Raw genomic sequence first — 16,826 nt, 5'->3', positions numbered from 1 at the left:
CAAACGCCGCGTCCCGGTCTTGCAATCTTTTCATGTTTCGGACTGGCCCAAATGCCGCATCCAGGACTTGAGACCTTCTCATGTTTCGGAGGGCCCAAACGCCGCGTCCCGGTCTTGCAACCTTTTCATGTTCCAGACGGGCCCAAATGCTGTGTCCAGGACTTGCGCCCCTTTTCATGTTTCGGACTGGCCCAAATGCCACGTCCAGGACTTGCGACCTTCTAATGTTTCGGAGGGCCCAAACGCCGCGTCCCGGTCTTGCAACCTTTTCATGTTTCGAGGGGTCTCAACGCCGGCCCGGACTTATGAGCTTTTCATGTTTCGGATCGCCCAAATGCCGCGATCCGTGACTTGCGCCCTTTTCGTGTTTCGGACTGGCCCTTATGCTGCGTCCAGGACTTGTGCCCTTTTCATGTTTCGGACTGGCCCAAATGTTGCGTCCAGGACTTACGCTCTTTTCATGTTTCGGACTAGCCCAAATGTCGCGTCCAGGACTTGTTTCGGACTAGTCCATATACCACATATTCATAGTCCACACGTAACAGTCGTGAACAAACTACTTGTTCTTGACAATGAAAAAATGCTAGAGTATATGCATCATCAATCTATTATGAGCCCCTCTAATCATGAAAATCCGACCAAAGATGCACCATTCATACACTTAAAGAAGAATTGTCCACAAAAAGTTATATGAGTTTTAAGAATTTTTTCAATATAATTGTCATGTAGCAAATCGATAGGTAAGCTAGAATCATCTCCACTACAATTTCAACCTTGAAGCCATTGGTGATTCACAAGTAATCACACATTTGTATATAACATAAGTAGAAGAAAGTAAATTGTCAACATTATGAATAAAGCAGTTATACAGTTCAAATAAACACCAACCAAAATATTTTAACTAAAGTGTAACACTTGTAGCATAGATTGGAATTGGTAGGCAATCCAAAATAATGCCAAGTAAAAGAAGAAAATACAACCAATGCAAGTCTATTCCACTTTATCCTATAAATACGTGAGGGAACACCATTTATAACCATCCAAGCTATTTAGTATGTATTATCATGGACATATGTAATATGAAAAACACCATGTAGTATTAGACAAACTACTTTAGCGGAATGTAGAGGTACTAACCATGATCCTAAAACAACAAGATTCATATCGTCTCAACTACTTCTTCATAGAATCTTATTCTTAAGTTATGTATTGCATACAAAAAGATTTTTCCAAAGAAAGTCATATCACACAATAGAAAGAATATATAAAGGGAAACATGCTACCAATCAAACACAATGGGAAGGTTTTACAAGTTAGAAACAAAAAATATACAGAGCGGAATTGGAAAAGTTGTACCTAGCCATCACTGGGTAGCATGAGTAGATCGAGGAAGTTGTACCTAGCCACCACGTGGGCTTTGGACTTGAGGGTCCGTGGTTCCCACCCCACTTAAGATGTCTGACGGCATGAGGCATGACCAAAGACTACTCAGCCCGCCTCATGTGTTGTCAAAGGTAACACATACTATCCAAATTGTCGTTATATCAGGGGAAATTAGACAATAGAAAGGTCCTTTAGTAGAATGTTCCCAAGTACCTGAATGAATCCAAAGACAATAAGCACTAGAAGAGGGCGGAATAGAATCGGGCCAAGGAAACTGAAATCACGCCCTTTCTTTGCAGCCCAGAAAGTATAAAGAGTTAGGCTTATGACAACCACTGTCGTCAGAATCGCAGCTTCCAAAATTATCTTCCCTACGTATGGTGGCGACATAAAAAGTTATTACTTAACAAAAAAAAACACACACAATAATGTAAGAGATAATCATTTGTGAATCCAACTTCCCATAACAAACATTCTCGAATGTGGTATGTGCAAGTCAAGAACTCATTTGCCGCCTTTCATAAGAGAAGGACTCTTCCTTTAGGATGAAACTTATCCTAGACCTCTCGCTTCACTAATCAACTAATCAATAGTCATTTTAAAACCAGATGTAATTGTTCTCTTACTTATATCGTAATTATCACCGAAAGGTAGAAGAATTATCCAAGACACATGAAAGTCGAAACAAATATACACCACGCCTAATATGTTACCCCGCCTCACCACATCGTAAAAATAGGTAACATATACATTACTAATATCGATCTAAAGCATTCAAATCTTTGTACTTGAAAGTCGAAACATAGCTTTTTGTTGCAATCCCCACAGAAGGCGCCATTGTTACGACCTAAAAAATCCCTTTGTCCCCCTTTTTTCTCCCCCTCTTCTATCCACTCATCTTATTCTTTTTATACTGCTGACCTATGGGCCTCTTCTTTCGGACCTATGGGCCTCATAGGCCTAAATAAGGCCATAACAGATAGTTAGAGCTACTACGAGCTGCGTAGTGTCTCTACTCACAACTTAGTTCATTGGGAGAAATGAGACTAACCATGGAAGTCTCATTATTTCGCTAAAGGTAATTGATTTTATTTATAACAAATGAATAGGCAGAGTACCTCCTTTCCTTGCATAGCTTTCTGCTTCAAAATTGACTTCCCTACATGTACTGGTGATCATGCGCCAATCTGTCCCAAGTAGCCCATGACTTCCAATGCACTTGATCGATTATTTTGGAAGGCCATCACTGCTACAGTTGAGTTAGATTCAACCCAAAATGTTTCTTCTAACCCATATGTAATGCTTTCTTAATTCTTAGAGAATAGGCAGAGTACCTCCTTTCCTTGCATAGCTTTCTGCTTCAAAATTGACTTCCCTCCATGTGCTGGTGATCATGCACCAATCCAGTTCCAATTAGCCCTTGACTTCTAACGCACTTGATCAAATGCTTTGGAAGGCCATCACTGCTACAGTAGAGTTAGATTCGGCCCAAGAAGTTTCTTCCAACCCATGTGTAATGCTTTCTCAAATCTTAGAACAATGTCTTGAGACTAAGGAAGAAATAACAAAAAAAAAAAAAATGGTGTTGGCAAAAATCTTCGAATCATCACCCGAAACCGAAAAGTTCCTCTGCGAAAGACTACTCGACCAAACTCAACCACTATTAGAACGTTTTAGAGCTTTGTTCTCACTTCATAATCTGCGTGGCTCTAGATCAAGTGGAAGCACTTATTCTTGCAACTAGAGATTCTTCAAATCATTTGCCCATGAGGCAGCGTTCGCATGTTAAGTCAAATGCAAGATGCGTATAGCCCTCGCTTTAGAAAAGGTTCTTCAGATCTTTCTTTTCACACCATTGTCCGCCACGCGAGACCGCCGGGAAGCTCTTTTGGGGCAATTGGTTTGGAAGGTAATATTCCCCTTCTAGAAAAGACATTGGTTTCGTGATCCCCGCCGTCCGGAAGGTGAGAGAAACATGTGAGTTAGGGCTCTTGAAAGAATATAGCAAGCAACAAGAATATTTGTCAAAATGAGGATTCAACAAAAGAGGTAGCATCACCATTTCTTTCTCGTTGATCCAACCACACCGCTTCTTTGTTGTTCTTCTCCAGAATCAGCTAAGGGAAGTTCTTCGATGAAGAGAGAGGCATGTATTAGCAATATGCGGCTCTTTGCTCTTCAAAATCGTTGGAAGATGTAGTTGTCGCCATTGTTGATTCGTTAGGTTCTAGAAGTGCTCTTCGCAACATGAGGTAGCATATGTCTTAGGCTAGCTTCAAAATAAAGCTACCAATCGCCCTTTCTAGAGTACTTAAAGAATGTTAGTGAGCATCCGATGGTTAGACATGAAGCAAACCAAGCACTTGATCAATTGCAGATAGCCAAAGTGTCAAGCTTCTTGAGGAGTTTGCAAAGGATGTTGAACCCATTGTCTCCCAAAGCTGTGAAGTTGCTCTCAAAGATGTTGGAGTTTGAAAGATCCGAAAGTCCTTTGAGTATCACTTCATGCAGACACCTTCGAGTGCAATAGCCCTTTCTATCGGACTTCGCCTTGCCTTTTTTATCACCAAATGGCGCAAAGAGTGTGCCATTTACTAGGCATGTGTCAACCAAATTTAGCTAGGTTGAGTAATATGCGACTTCGGCCTATCCACCCATGGGACACTTGCAATTGATTTTCATATTGGGATTATTTTTAAGTGCCTTCTTGAGAGGAACTTTTCAAATGTACTCTTCAACTTTCTCCTTCGTAGTGATTAATATGTATAATGTCGTGGGCAAAATATCGCCACCCCAATATTCCAGCCCGAATATTGTGATATATCGATAATTGGTATAACGGTTTGTATATTGCGTGTTTAAAGGCGGGGGAAAAAGGGAAGAAGAAGAGAATGGACACGCCGCGCTTAGTTTAGTGATTGGTTAAGGCTATTCTCAAAGCACTATATAAATACTAGAAGGAGAAGAAAAATCCATTCCAAAATCATTACACAAAACATCCTCAGAAAAACTAGAGCCAAGAGAGAGAGAAAGAATATTGTAATTGCCATTATTACTCAATAACAAAACTCATTTTCGCCGGGCCGATCTTTTACTTATCATCTTTAGCTTTTTCATTCTTGTTAATCTTAGTTAGTTTCTCTTCATCACTATATTGGCGCCGTCCGGGTTCAAAGACAAAGATCTATTGTTTTGTCTTTCATTTCTTTTTTCTTTGATCGAATCCGTTGATTGAAATCTTGGTGATAATGAGTAACTGTGGTGGTAAGGTCGGTGAAGGGTTAAAGAAAGTAATCAAGATGCCTACAAAATGTTCTACAGCAAGTAAAGCAATGATGGTAAATGAGGGAAGCACTTCTCATGTCTTTAGCGCCTAAGAATGAGGAGCGAAGAACTTCGGAGATCAACAAGTAGAATGATAGAAGAAGTAGAGGAAATACAAGAAAAAGAGGTGTCAAGCTGAAGGCTTTGTTGAGAAGAATGGAAGAGTTGGAAAATCAGAATAAAATTTTAATGGCGTAAAATAAGGTCAGAAGAGAAGTACATGAGAAACGTGTGGAAGACGAATGTATGAAAAAATGGAGAGGCATCAAGTTCTAGCACTCTAATAGTAAGAAAAAGCCATATCGAGAAAGTGAGAAGAAGCCATCATGAAGAAGTACAATCAAAGCAAGATCGACACCAAAGGTGGTGCAAGAGGAAGAGATAGAAGCAACCGATTATGAAGGAAATGGTGCAAGAGATGTTACGTAAGCAATTTGCGCACGGTTCATGGAGAAAGTCTCAGCTTTGGTACGAAAGTTGGCAAACGATGTGAGTAGAAATCCATTGAAAAAAGAGATAGAAATGGCCTCATTACCCCCAAAATTCAATCAGTTCGAGGGGACCACCGATCCCATGGATCATCTTTTTAGCTATCGACATCAATTCTAATTTATCGGGTACCGAAAATCGGATAATGATATTATGTCGATCGCTTTCTTCGAGCTTTAAAAGGAAAAGCATTGAAATGGTTTTGTATTATGCTTGAGGGATCTATTTCATGTTTTCGCAAAATTGAAGAAAGGTTCCTCACCAATTACGGTCACCAGAGGGTGAAACCCAAACAAGTGTCGGCCTTATTTCAATTAAAGCAAGCAAAGAAGGAGTCAATGAAGGATTTTTTGACAAGGTTCAAGGCTGAAACGCAGTTGGTGGAAAGATTAGATGAATCAGAAATGACAGATGTCATAGCTTTTCAAGCAGGGGTAATGTTAGGATCTTTTATGCATATGTATCTGTTGAGGAAAGAGGTTAAAACATTGCAGGAATTGTATGATAAGGTTGATAGAGATATCTTAGTAGAGGAGGGGTTGAGAACCGCCACTGCGCAAGTAGTATTCGAGTCACCGATGCAGGGAAAAAAGATAAGGATAGTAATGATCGTTATGAAGGTCGAGATTCCTCGAGGTCAGATAACAAAAGGCCTCAGGAGCATTATACGAACCGAGATAATCAGCCACAACAGCGAAGAAAGCATGATAGAACCTTGAAAGAGGAACTCGATCCTAGTAATTTCATAGCTCTCAATTCTATGCCGAAAGATATCCTGCAGAGGATAGCAAAGGAAGATTTTGTGGTTTGGCCGAAGTACACTCTTAGAGAAATGAAGGGAAGGCCTTATTGTCAATTTCATAAGATTGAGAACCATGAGACTAATAGGTGTCTCCGTTATTGAAAGAAATAGACAGCTCATGAAAGATGGGAAGTTGAGAGAATTTTGTGTTTGATGTTAGACCCGCGAAACGGCGACTATACATGAGAAGCCACTAGGGTAATAAACATGATTTACAAAAGGAAATTCCTAAGAAAAAAGATCTTTCGAGATAAGATAAGGAAGATCTCGACGTGAAAGAGGTGCTCGAGGTCAATGTCGAGCCGTTAGCCTGTGAGTCAAGAGTCGATATCAGCTAGCATTAGTGTTATGATGTACAATGCTTTGCTAATCACTTTGCTTATTTCGGGGTTATGATGTACGTAAGATATTAGTAGACCGTGGTAGTTCGGGCTTAATATTCTATTTTGGAAAGCATTTAAAGGAATTGGTCTCGATGAGTCACATTTAAAACCACCAAAGTTCAATTTATATGGTTTTAATGGAACTTCTACCAAACCTGTTAGAGAGATAAAATTGCCAGTTCGAGATGGGCCTCAAACGGTGATGACGAAATTCGTGGTCATCAAGCACCAATCTGATCACAATGCCATATTGGGAAGGAAATGGATACACAAAATGTGTGTTGTGCCTAGTACATTTTATCAAGTTCTCAGATTCCCAACTATATGAGACTAGGGGCGATCAGTCCGAATAAAAAAAGTGTAATTTCGTCACAGTAAAGGGAATGATGAAGGGGAAAAGCCAAGACACTAGGGGCGTCTTGGAAAACTCTACCGAAAGCAGCTACAAAGAAGTTTTACATGCCAACACCAACATGCGATATCTGTGAGCAAGTAAAGTTCACTCAAGAGCTGAAGAAACATGAAGAACCACCTCGAAAGAAAAACCATAGAGGCGTGGGAGAAGATTAATATCGTAAAAAGGAGAAAGTGAGCCATACGCTCATTGGTACGTAAAATGGATGTAAGTATAAAAAGGAGTTGGTAGTATTTTTAAAAGAGAATTAAGATGTTTTTTGCATGGTCGATGTCGGATCTCACCGTATCGATCCGTGATATCTGTCGCATTGCCTAAATATGGAAGAAAAACACAACTCAAAGGCATCAAAAGCATAGAAAGGTGAGACCAATGTACGAAGAAGCGGTGCAAGCAAAGATACAAAAAGATGTTAGATGATGGCATCATTAAAGAAGTCGAAAGCATTCTGAATGGGTAGCAAACATAGTGGTTGTATCCAAGAAAGATGGTAGAGTTCGAATGCGTCGTCGACTTTACCGATATGAATAAAAGTGTCCAAAGGACCATTATCCCATACCTAGAATCGACGAATCGGGTCGACCAACTACCGGGTTTCAAGTTGATCGCTTTTGGCGAAGGTTATTCGTGATACTTTCGTGATTCTAATGGTCAGGTAACCAATTAAAAATGCATGCTCGTGGTCAATGGAGGAATATACCGCTTCATCGTAATGCTATTTGATTGAAGAATCGAGCCACTTACCAAAGGCTAGTGGAGAAGATGTTCAAAAAACTCATCAAGCTTATTGTCGATTTATATCGATGACATGGTCATCAAATCGATGAATATTGAGATCATATAAAGGACCCAAAGAATCAGATTCTAATATCGAGGAGTTTAATATGAAGCTTAATCCCAAAAAATGTACTTCTTCGAGGTCAGGGCCTGCAAGTTTTGGGCTACATAGTTACGGTTGCGGTATTGATGCTAATCCTAACCAAATAATGAAGTGTTTCAACAAATGCCATCACCTACAACTCAAAAGCAAATACAAAGGTTGATGGGAAGAATACCGGCCAATAGGTTCATCTCCTAACTTCGATCGATGTAAGACACTTTTAAGTTGCTAAAAAGAATGTCAAATTATGTTAGAATGTGGAATGTGAAGCATTTTCTGAATTAAAGAAATATCTGCAAGAAATGCCAACTCCGACAAAGCCGATGAGGGAGAAAGTTTGCTCCTTTATTTGGTCGTCATCGATTTTGCTATAAGTTCCCGCTTCGGAAAGTAGAAAATGGATTGGAAAGACCAGTGTATTTTCAAAGTAAAACAATGCTCGAGGTCGGTGACTCGATATTCGATGCTAGAAAAATATGCCTTGGCACCGTTATTCTCATCCTCGAGATTAAAGCCATATTTTAAACACATTCTCGGTGATCGTGGATGACGAATCTCCCATTAAAGCAAACTCGCAAAACCGCTAAGTTAGAAGGATGTCTAAAATGGTCCGTACTACTAAAATGAATTTGAGCTCAAGCATCGAAACCGCAGATCGAAAAGAGTCGTATCAGCCGATTTCCGACCGATTTTCCATCTAAGGATGCCGCTAGGGCATGGAAGAAGAGGAATTCCGCAATGCCGCAAGAGCCCTAAGATGTTATCAATACAGATGATCCATGGGCTAGAACAAATGGTTGAGACTATTTGTCGATGGATCCCCGGAGAGAAAGAAAAAGCATCGAGCCGGTGTTGGTTTACCCCCGAAAATCAAAGGCTCGAGATCGCAATAACATTGATTTCCATGCATCCAATAATGAAATCAATATGAAGCCTCTAATAGCGGGTCTCGAGATGGCTAAATCTCAATATAAAAAGAGTTATCGATCTTTAGTGACTCGATGTCGTGGTCGGTGATCAATGGGAGATACTTGGCAAAATGTGAAAATATGGTCGACATTTTAAATTTTATAAAATCCAAATTGAAGAATTTCAAGAAAATAAGACTTCGATCTCAATAGAAATGAAAATAGGCATGCGATGCCTTGGGTATGTTGCAAAATGATGTCGAAAAACACGAGGGTCGCACTCGCGATATCGGAGTTCAACAGGCTAAACATCAACATCAACGACTCAAGAGTCATGGAAATTGATAATAATCGGGCTATGGATGGAAGCATATATCTCATATTTAAATGACGGGAAAGTAGTGGAGGACAAAAATGAGGCCGTAAGAATTAAGTCCGGTGCCCAAAGATATGTATTGATTGATAATGAATTGTATTGAAAGAATCCCGAGGTCCATATTTGAAATGCATATCATCTAAAGAAGCAAATTAATTATTGCCGAAAGCTTCATGAAGGTGAATGTGGAAACCACTCCAACCTAGTAGATCGCTATTAATAAAATCAAACCACCAGGCAGGGATATTTTTGGCCTAAAATGAGAAGAGACCGCCTTCGATATGCTAAAAATATGTAAAGTGCCAAATTCACGGAAAGCCATACACGCTCCACCGAGAGGAGTTACATTGTGTTTCAAACCCCGCCATTTGCTCTATGGGGTATGGATATTGTAGTCCACTAGCACCAGGGAAGAGGCAAAAGAAGATTCTCCATCGGGCGGTCACGCACTATTTCACAAAGTGGGTAGCCATCATCGCCAAAGACATCAAAGAAAAAGGATGTCATAAACTTCCTTTTTGAACGAAATATATAGATATGGCTTGCCATATGCCATTATATCGCATAAACGGGCCGCAGTTTGAAGGAGGAAAGGTGAAAGCTTTGAATCTTACAAGGTTAAGCAGTTCACATCCGCGCCTTTACTATGCTCGTGGTAAACGGACAAGCGAGGGTGAATAATAAAACCATTATGGATAATATCAAGAAAAGTTAAAAGACAAGAAAGGTCTTTGGGTGGATGAACTAAACATTCTATGGGCTTATAGAATGACACCCTCAATAAAAACGTGTGAATCACCTTTACTTTAGCCTATGGTATGGAAGCAAACTCCATCTAAAATGGTGGTATCGACATCCAAAACAAAAGATGATAGAAAATGGTCAAAATAATGAAGGAATGGCTTGTAAGTTCTTAAATCTCGAGAGACAAGGAATCAAGCAAAGGTAAAGCCCGGACACCTATCATAGGCAGCTCGTAAAAAGCTTTCAAAAAAAAGTAAGAGAAATGCATTTTCAAGAAGGTGATTTGTCTTGAAAGTGGTCACCAAGCTACCAAAGAAAAAGGGATGGTAAACTAGCGTTAAGTCGGATGGGCCTTTACATCATTCACAAGGTCGAATCAATGGAGTTTATTACTTAAAAACGGTCAAGGTGTAATATTACCAAAAGCCTTAAAATGTAAACATTTGATCAATAAAGAGTGTTTCAAGTATCATGGTGTAATTTTTGTTATCAAGATTATAAATTCAATAAAGATATTGTCATTCTCAAATCAATATTTATACATGTATAACATATCTTTGTATCTCTAGAATTATATGATTGATAATAGGTCAAGCAAAAGCCCGGGTGATCCTAGATCTTCATCATCTCGATACCATATCAAGTAAAAATCCCCGTGATATGTATATCCTTATCTTGATACCATGTCAATAAAATCATGTTCTTGGCAGAAATAATACGAAGTTCAAAATAATAAAATCCAGTTCCTTGGCAGAAATGTCAAGTTCGTAAAAAAATCCTAGTGAACTGTAGATCCTCATCTCGATACCGTGTCAATAAAATTCGTTCTTGGCGAAATGCAAATTCAGTAAATAAAATCCAGCCTAACTGGCGTAAAATGTCAAGTCTTCGAGTCAAAAATCCCCGGTGACCAGATCCTCATCTCGATACCATGTCAATAAAATCCCAGTTGGCAGAAATGCGAAGTTTAGGGTCAATAAAATCCAAATTTTAGCGAAATGTCAAGTTCGGGTCAAAAATCCCCGCGATCCGGCAGATCCTCATCTCGATACCGTGTCAATAAAAATCCCGTTTTGGCGTAAATGCGAAGTTCAGTTAATAAAATCCAGTTCTTAGCAGAAATGTCAAGTTCGGGTCAAAAAATCTTGGTGGTCTGTAGATCCTCATCTCGATACCAGGTCAATAAAACCTCGTTTCCGGCGTAAAGGCGAAGTTCAGTCAATAAAATCCAGTTTTTGACCAGAAATGTCGAGTTCGGGTCAAAATATCCAATTCCTGGCAGCAAAGGGATGTGAATTAGTAAGGTATGTATTTATAAGTGATATTTGAATACAATGTCGATGTCAAAATTCATTGAATATTGGTTTTTTTAGCCAGGTGGATAGAGTTTTTTTTTGTTTGTCAAAATAAAATATTTTTTTTTATATCAAAGCACGGCAAAGAGTGCAAATGTAAGCAAAAAATACTGGTGATTTGTAGATTCTCATCTCGATACGGGCCATAAAAGAATAATTCGAAAATAAAGGGATGGATAGAGGTATATCGCTTATTCAAAATATATATTGTATCGATATTGTTTTTAATTGGAGTGGTATCAAACTCATTTTTAAATTCAAAATATATATTAAATATCGATACCGCATTTAGTTGGAGTGGTATCAAAAATCGCTTTTAAAAATTCAAAATATATATTAAGTACTCATATGAAGTATCAATATTATGGTTATTAGGGAGTGGTATTTCGAAAATGATATTTGTTTCTTGTTTATGGATGATAAATAGCAGATGTATTGCATACAAAATGAGTTTATAAAAAGCAAAAAGATCTATTTTCCATAATTCAAAAGGAGTTTAAAGCAAAATCGTAAGAGATAGCCGATCATTGTATCAATATTATAATTACAAAACATCAAGACAAAGAAGCCAGAGTCGGGTGGAGGTCTTGGTAGGTTTGCATCAAGTTTTTTCATTTCAAGAAGGCTATTGGTGACCAGCTTGAACTTCCTGATAATCCAAGCAGCTAATTGTGTTGATGAAGGAGTCGATTGAAAACCGGGTAGATGTGTCACCTCGATAAAGATCAATAACCGATAGCCACAGCTGGTCTCGAGTAGTCCCAAAGAAGAAGGGTGGTAGCAGAATCAACAACATCCTCAGATCCAAATCTTAAGCAACAATGTTCGGAGCAGCTTCGCCTCATCATCGTAATCAAGGTTATATTCCTTTGATAAGAGTAGCAGAAGATGTGGTCCTAAACTTTTCATGGTATCAACACAATATTGCATATGCTCGCGGTTAGTAGCCGGGTTTAAGATGGGCCTTCTCCAGCCAAATTTTCTAGATCAATTTTTGGGTTGCCCATTCCATTTTCTCAATGGCAAAGGAGGTTTTTGTTTGGGCAAGTTCTTTTTCTCCATAGCTTCAAAAGAGCTTTGCGGCTTCTTGTGCACTCCGTGTTCGCTTAAATATTTCTTCATCTCGGCAAAGATGAGCTTTCCGGCTTTCAAAAGATTGTTGAAGGTCTTCTTTGTCTTTCTTCAATTGTTTATTCTCATCCCTATAACGCCGAAAAGCTAGCCATTTCACTATTAAACCGCCCCATAGCAAACAACTTTAACCTCGATCGAGATATAGTTAATGAATACGTAATAAGTAAATTAAGATAAGAGTAGGAGAATGATAGATAATTTCTTACTTTTCAATAGAAGAACACAAAAGCTGGAATCGCTTCATCTATGCTAATTTTAGTCATTGTTGACCTATCTTGGAGGAAGCATAGATTCAAAACAAGAGCTTCTCGAGGCCGCATCGGAGGATCGAAAATAGACAAGCAGATTTCAACTTTTTTTTTATTTTGAAGAACAAGATTAACCCTCAAAAGATTCAAGGTTGGAGAAGAAGAGCCGTGGCAATAGTTTTATTATTGGGTGGTATAGTCAAGATTTGGAGGCACATTAATAGGGCAATATTGTAGAAGTTGTTTTTGCAACCTTGCTTGTCATCGAGGTCAGTGGTGTCAGAGTATGACAAGATTCTTTTCTTTCTTGAGAGAAGACCAGTTGTCGCATTTTTTCTTTTTGGAAGAGGTGGGAGCTTAAAAGAACCGCCACTTGTCGGGTTTTTCGAAAGTAGAAAACTTGTCCGCAGATTTTCATGATTTGACTAGAACTCGGGGGAATGCTTAGATGCCATATCCGTGAACAATAAGCAAAGCAGATCAAACACATCGCGGCAAAATAGATAATTATAGAAATCGAAATCTCTTGTTTGATTTTGAGGAAAAGATCTTCACCATTTTAAAACCATTAAGCATATATTCAAAATAACATCATGGAGTATTAGCAGGTAATTCAAATGAATCAAAAAGTTTTCTTAATACTTTTTGTGAGGAACAAGGTTGTGGGGACACAGAAAGTAGTTTTGCATGGCATAACATATTTGGGGAGGTAAAGAATCTTGGCCTCGGGGATGGTACTTTTTAAGAAGTATAAAGGAGGACATAATTATCGATATCCGGAAGATCGACAAATAATTTTGATTGCCAGATTTATCAGCCTACCGAGCAGCTGATTTCTTCATTGGGCGCCTTTAAAGATTCATTACCTAGTGGATTCTCCAAGACTTTCATCGAGGTCAGTTTTGCACTCCTAAAACAAAGTCGAACGATAGGCCGTTTTATAGCAGTCCGATAGAGGAGTGATGGGTGTCAGGAAAATAACGCACTTTTAATGTTAAAAAAGAGATATGCCAAAGATGGAACAAGAGCAATACGTAACTGAACGTGTGTAGAAATGTACCACTTTAGCCGAGAGATCTGAGGGAAGAAAAGTCGCTATGGTAACTTCCGTATCTTTGGACGGAGACCTCGGAATTGGGCATACTTGCGTCAAAAACGACTGCCTCGGAAAGAGCTTTGTAATGGTCCCGGCTTCGACCCAATCAGAGGAGCAGAAGTGGACGAAAAGTCTGTGAAGTCAACTGCAGCTGAAGAGGCCTTTTTCGACTGAAAAGAGGTGGAGTTTGGGCGTTCTGCCCAAACCCTGGCTCAAGCCCATGCACGAAATTTTGGATCCGAATGTATAAGAACAAAAAGCTTAAGTCTTTGTGAAGGGTAGAAAAAAATAGAGAAATTAGGGTAGATATTTATATAGAAAGTAGCCATTAAAATAGCTTCTAGATCTAGATTTAATTGTTTTCTTTAAATTAGTTTCAAATCCCTTATTAGATTAAACCTTTGAATCTTGTTCTTCATTTGATTAGATCAATAAAGTAGTATTCTTTATCCATTTAGATTTTGTCAATTCAATTCTAGATCTAATTTCAATTCATGTCCTTAGTTCAATTTAGTCATTAAATTAGATTTCATTATTGTTTAATTAAATAAATTTCAATGCTTTATATTATGTTTAGTTTTAATATAAATGGAAATGATTATGAATGATTCAAGGCTAAACCTCCATTAGAGGGGGTTGTGAAGCCTTGATGAAAGCTTGATTCCATTATCGGCTGGTCGTCGTATTTTCTATTCCACTCTAGAAATGATTAGTTCACCATGAGAATGGGTTTAATTGCTCACATGCTAGTTATGAATTGGTAGAAATGCCATGTATAATTAGGGATTAGGAATAACCAATTGTTACGAAGCGATTCAATTGATTCTGACGATTCGTGCGTTAGTGGATTAAGTTGAGTTATGGTGGAATCAATCCCCCTACAACTCCTTATCATAGAATCAGCGTAGCGCTTCCCATAATTATTTAGATTCGACTAGTTGCATCTTGTTGGGTAGTTGCATCGTAGTATAATTCCCCAAAAAACTCTCATAGACTTAAAAGCGACTAGTTAGATTAGAAAACATCCATGCTAGAAAGCACTAGGGTGGAACGAACTTATCTACTCCACTATATCTCATGGGATCGAGAGTAGAATTCTTTCGATAACCGCTAACGAAAAGGATAAGTTTAGTTTAGTTTACGTTTGGATTCATCGTTCATTTCGTAGGTAGACTATACATTTTATCATTTATCAAATGGCGCTGCCATCTTAGTTGCACTTTTAGCATTGTTTTCATAATAGAATTAGTAATTTTAAGTCCCATTTCACCCACCCACCCTTGTTTGATTCATACCGTGGTTGCCGTTTGATTTTGGAAAAATTCGAAAAAAATAATCCGCTACAAAGGAAGCGCGAAGAGCGCTATGTTACTAGAATTCTAGCTTACAACAAGCTGGCGCCGCTTCAAGAAAGCGCGACCAGCTATAAGTTCTTGGACTTTCAATTTACATAGCGCGCCGCCTGCAAGATAGCCTTAGCTTAGTGAAATTTCGGGTTTCCAAAGTTGATTCAAACTTGAGTTGTCAAGTTTTTCAGGTGTTTTATTCTCTTATATACACTGAACACGCCGTCATAAAAGACGTTCATTATTCATAAAGCGACGAAGGGCGTATTCAGGTACCGGTTCTTCCACACCTAGATCTCTCGTTAGAGGTTTATACTAGTACATCGAATTGTTTGGAGCGTTGCGTGTGTAGTTAAGCTCGACTTAGTCTTGCATGAGATTAAAGGTCTGGCGGCGAACAAAAAACCAGCGTAAATACACAACAACATCAACAATCAAGTCTATCTAGTATACCACACAACTACACCTCTAGCTATTCCACACACACCACCGATATAATGGGGAAGAAAGAGAGACTCTCTCGGACTTCTACAAAAGCCTTGAGAGATAGCCCCAAATCTTGCATCGTTCTAGCAAACCCTGGGTGGGGATTTCAGAATCCCTCCAAATATTTTTAATTTGTTATCTCCGCTTTTCATGGTTTAGACCATGAAAACCTTACCAAAGACATCGTATTAGGATTGAACAAGTCCTAACAACATTCCACCATCCTACGGTTGGTTCTGAACAAATTAAATTAAGTGGTATTCCCTTTCACCTTAGCGATAAGGCTGGGCTGGTGGTGCGCCCGCCCTAATTCTGTGGACTCGTGGGCTAAACTTGTTCATTGTTTATGGAACATTTTACCCACCCCTAAAAGACGGATGAGATGCTTTCCAAGATTCATTTCTTTTCGACAAAATCCTCATGAATCATTTCGTGAGGCTTGGAATGGATTTCACCGACCGCTTATAGAGTGTCCACACATAACTTAGCAAAAGACACGTTAGTTCGTGTTTTTCAAAGGACTTCAACATCACCATAAGGAAGTCCTTGACATAATGAATGGGGTAGTTTCTTAAGTAAAGGAGCCTGGGAGGCTTATAAATTTTTAGAGGATCAAACTAAGCTTAAATAACAACGGGGGTAGCGATGATATCCCCGGCCGGGCTAGTTCTTCTTCCACAGTTTAAGACTACCAAAGATGTTTGAGGTTAAATCAGATCCCGAGCTTAAAACTCTAATTCAATCCCTCACTAAAAAGGTAGATGCCATATCCGTACAACAAAAGCCAATCCCGTTATGAATGTAAATTCAAATCCATGTAGTTTCATTTGAGTCCCCGAAAGCATCCCGGATTCCCACCGGCCCCATAGCCTATGAACGGGCTTGTTCCATTAATAGTGAACCTAACGCCTGCGGGAGACAAAATCCCAACTTCGGTTCATGGAATAACCAAAACGCCACACCTCTGGGGTACAACAATAATCAATATGTTAAGCCAGGCCTAAAGCTTTAACCAAGCCCCACTCACGACAAGGACAGGTGGTGGTAATTTTAATAATTATAACAACCAAGTGCAACCGACAAGGTCAAGCACAAAGGTCAAGGTAATTATAATAATTATAATGCTAATAGAGGTATCGTTAGGTAAATAATAACTATCAAAATCCACCAATAAATAATTCACGGAAATAGTTCCAAGAATAACACCGTGGAACACTACACCCAATTCAACCGGATCGCCTTGACACCTTCATACAAGTGAGCCAAAACTTTTCCAAACCATGGCTCAATCTAACCAACAAATTTCTACAACTAATAATTTAACCCAACAGTTGGCTCAAGATAAAGCCCAACCCAAAGTGTTTCCTGTGTAACGCATACCTAATCCTAAAACAACAAACACAGCCTTTGAGGTAACCGATAATACTAGTAATGAATATGAAAATGTAGGTGAGATA

At 39.0% G+C, this 16,826-nt stretch overlaps 1 long non-coding RNA gene across 1 annotated transcript; it reads right to left on the bottom strand.

Annotated features, from left to right (window-relative positions):
- Positions 1-1,244: 1,244 nt before the first annotated feature.
- Positions 1,245-1,488, bottom strand: LOC147525408 (uncharacterized). Its single transcript, XR_015198059.1, has 2 exons — positions 1,400-1,488; positions 1,245-1,356 (listed from the first exon to the last, which is right to left on the bottom strand). It is a non-coding gene; the product is annotated as an uncharacterized LOC147525408 (long non-coding RNA).
- Between the last annotated feature and the right edge of the window lie 15,338 nt (positions 1,489-16,826).

This window comes from Coptis chinensis, chromosome 1, assembly GCF_015680905.1.
Source record: "Coptis chinensis isolate HL-2020 chromosome 1, ASM1568090v1, whole genome shotgun sequence".
NCBI classification, from domain to species: domain Eukaryota; kingdom Viridiplantae; phylum Streptophyta; class Magnoliopsida; order Ranunculales; family Ranunculaceae; genus Coptis; species Coptis chinensis.
Note: the sequence above shows the minus strand (reverse complement) of the source record. Positions and strands in the feature narration are given on the sequence as shown.